Here is a 3,804-nt window from a genome sequence, read left to right as displayed (position 1 = left end):
AGCAATGGGGCTCCATATAATTTTTGAAGCTGAGCCACGGAGTTGGATGTGAGTGAAGGCTAATCGTAATTCTCTTGACTACAAAGGCAAAAGGCAAAACATTCTAGTTCTCAAGTTTTTTTGTTTTTTTTTTCTCTTTTTGAGACAGAATCTTGCTCTCTTGCCCAGGTTATAGTACAGTGGCGCAATCTTGGCTCATTGCAACTTCTGCCTCTTGGGTTCAAGTGATCCTCCTGCCTCAGCCTCTCGAGTAGGGATTACAGACACTCACCACCACTCCTGACTAATTTTCATATTTTTAGTAGAGATGGGGTTTTGCCCATGTTGGCCAGGCTGGTCTCAAACTCCTGACCTCAGGGGATCCACCTGCCTTGGCCTCCCAACATGCTGGGATTACAGGCATGAGCACCACTCCCCACCTTAGTTTCTCAAGCTTTTATTGGAACTTAGCTCTAAAAGAAATTTCTAATATGGAATTTTATATCTGGGACATTGACGGATGTGGTAAACAGTGTCCTCAATGATGTTTGTAAGAATATCCCGTAGCAAATGCAACAGAGCTTTCCTAAAGCTGTCTTGTAGCACGAACCCTGCAGCATAACCTACAGCCCAACTCACCGAGAGCAATTCTATCACAGACCAAGGAAATATGGCTCAAAACGGAAACTTTCTAAAATTGTCGTTAAATCAAAGAATACTTCTAGAAAATCCAGAGGAGTACAGGTCATTCAAACACTTCTCCAGTGAGATCACCTCACTTAATAAGACCTTTATATTAGTCCCTTCCCACACTGGTATGAAGAAATACCTGAGACTGGGTAATTTATAAAGGAAAGAGGTTTAATTGACTCAGAGTTCAGCATGGCTGGGAAACTTACAATCATGGCAGAAGCGGGAGCAAACATGTCCTTCTTTACATGGCAGCAGCAAGAAGAATGAGTGTCCAGTGAAGGGGGAAGCCCCTTATAAAACCATCAGGTTTCGTGAGAACTCACTATTATGAGAACAGGATGTGAGAAATCACCCTTATGATTCAATTATCTCCACCTGGTCCCTCCCACATGTGGGGATTATGGGAACTACAATTCAAGATGAGATTTGGGTGGGGTCACAGCCAATTCATATCAATCTTTGATTGGGGTTGGGAGCAGATCATTGGAGTTTATACTCTTTTTTTTTTTTTCAATTTTGTAACTTTATTTGATGTATTTGACGATCAGCGATTAGTTCTCATCCACATTGACTGTCTGTAGATTTTTGAAAGTGGTAACAGGTACATAGGTAACCAAAGTATAGAGCTTATTTGGTGAATCTTCATCCTCATTACGTTTTCTGGACAGCCGCACACGGATTCGGTATGGGACATTCCTTATTCCTTTGGCCCAGACAGCTTTGTTGACCCTGGTATCGATGCGCACATCTGGAGTTCCCATCTCCTTCATGGCAAATTTCCGAATCTCTTTGAGTGCCCGAGGGGCACGCTTCTTGAAGCCCACTCCATGGATGCGCTTGTGAATGTTGATGGTGTATTCTCGGGTCACCACCTCGTTGATGGCAGAACGGCCCTTTTTCTTCTCACCACCCTTCTTTGCGGGAGCCATTCTGCCGGGTCCAAGTTGGAAAGGAAAGCGGAGTTTATACTCTTGAAGGCTGGTGGTTCTGTGTTGTTGCTTTAAGGTGGTAGTGTATATCTTAGTTAACAAATGGGATTTTTTACAAGTGATATGGATTGGCTGTGTCCCCACCCAAATCTCATCTCATAGCTCCCGTAATTTCCATGTGTTGGGGAGGGTGGGCAGGGGGGACCCAGTGGGAGATATTTGAATCATAGGGGCAGTTTCCCCCATACTGTTCTTGTGGTAATGAATAAATCTCATGAGAGCTGATGGTTTTATAAGGGGAAACCCCTTTTGCTTGAGTCTCATTATCTTTTTGCCTGCTGCCATGTAAGACGTGCCTTTTGCCTTCCTGCCATGATTGTGAGGACTCCCCAGCCACGTGGAACTGTGGACCCATTAAACCTCTTTGTAAATTACCCAACCTTGAGTATGTCTTTATCAGCAGTGGGAAGACAGACTAATACAACAAGGTTTTATGAAACGTAAGTCATCTAACCTTCTTTAGGATAAGTGGATGACTAGCGCTCTGTTTTCATTATCTATTGCTGCCTAGGAAGCCACCCTAAAAACTAGTGGCTTAAACAACAGTGGTCATTATTATCTCTCATGGTTGTGGGGGTTGACAGGGCTCAGCTAGGTAGTTCTTGCTCAGCTTTTTTCATGCAGTTACAGTCAGACAGTGGTTGGGGCTGGCATCATCTGAAGGCTTGCTTACTCACATGTCTGCTGCCAGGTTAGGAATACTCAATCAGCTGGGGGCTGGAACAACTGTCTCCTTGGACAACTCCACTTCTATGTAGTCTTTGCATGTGATCTCTCCAGCAGTCTGACTTTGGGATAGCGGACTTCCTACAAGGTGGCTCAGGACTCTAAAGGTGCATGTCCGAGAGAGATAGAGAGGGAATCAGATAGAAGTTATATTATCTTTTATGACCCATCCTTGGAAGTAATGCATTCATACTACATTCTGTTCACTGAGGCATGTACAAATGCCTGCCCAGGTTCAAGGAAAGGGGATGTAATTCCAAGTGTTCATGGGGAAGTGGCAGGGTTAAGAAGAACATGCAGGGCTAGAAATACTATTGCAGCCATTTTTGTAAAATACAATCTACCTCATTTCAAAGGTACACTGAGAGAGTTCCTATAATCAAGGGATGATCAAGCCTATTCTGGGCCTTCCATAACTGAACAAATTCAAGTCCCCCTAGTTTTTCATTCTAGAGCATGAATGAGGTGACTTAGCATGGAAGATTTTCAAAGAAATTTTTACCAATCACTCACAACAGATAGAAAAAGCCACAAAATGCTTCCAATTGTGAAAAGTTCAACTTTGTGCAACATTAAAACCATTCCTAGTTCATGCCTCCGGCAGAGGGAAATGAACCCAGGTCACTCAACAGTTTTCCACCATTCAAAGAGTGGTGAAAAAGAAAGTGTGGGGACATAGACAAAGCTTGAGGACATAGGCTAAGCAAAATAAACTAGTCACAAAAAGACAAATATTATATGATTCCACTCATGAAGTATCCAAAGCAGTCAAAATCAAGGCCAGGCACAGTGGGTCGTGCCTATAATCCCAGCTACTTGGGAGGCTGAGACAGGAGAATCACTTCAACCCGGGAGTTGGAGGTTGCAGTGAGCCAAGATCACACCATCGCACTCCAGCCTGGGTGACAGCGAGACTGTCTCAAAACAAAACAAAGTAGTCAAAATAATAGAAACAGAAAGTAGAAAGGTGGTTACCAATGGCTGGAGGCAGGGAGGGGGAATTTGTGTCTAATGGGTATAGAGTTTCTGTGTTGCAAGATGAAAACATTCCAGAGATCTGTTGCATAACAATGTGAATATAGTTAACACTACTGAACTGTACACTTAAAAATGGTTAAGATGGTAAATTTAATGTTATGTGTTTCTACCATTAAAAAAAAAAATCAGAAAAAATGTGGGAGTCAGACTCATTGTCCTGCTTCAGGGCCTTCAATCTAGCTACCTGGTTTATCAAAAGGCAGATTATTAAGAATGCAGATATTGACTCTTGCTAAAATGTTAAAATGCAGATTTTGTACAAGAACCAGGTCAGGCGTGGTGGCTCATGCCTGTAATCTCAGCACTTTGGGAGGCGGAGGCAAGCAAATCACTTAAGGTCAGGAGTTCAAGACCAGTCTGGCCAACAAGGTGAAACCCT

The 3,804-nt window shown here is 43.1% G+C and overlaps 1 pseudogene across 1 annotated transcript; it reads right to left on the bottom strand.

Moving 5' to 3' along the window:
* Positions 1-1,183: 1,183 nt before the first annotated feature.
* Positions 1,184-1,625, bottom strand: LOC105502664 (annotated as a pseudogene). The gene has a single exon (XR_001000377.1). The product of XR_001000377.1 is annotated as a 60S ribosomal protein L31 pseudogene (transcript).
* Positions 1,626-3,804: the final 2,179 nt, after the last annotated feature.

The sequence above is a fragment of the Colobus angolensis genome, unplaced genomic scaffold, assembly GCF_000951035.1.
Source record: "Colobus angolensis palliatus isolate OR3802 unplaced genomic scaffold, Cang.pa_1.0 Scaffold80, whole genome shotgun sequence".
Lineage (NCBI taxonomy): Eukaryota > Metazoa > Chordata > Mammalia > Primates > Cercopithecidae > Colobus > Colobus angolensis.
The sequence above is the reverse complement of the archived record's forward strand: the minus strand, read 5'-3'. Positions and strand labels throughout refer to the sequence as shown.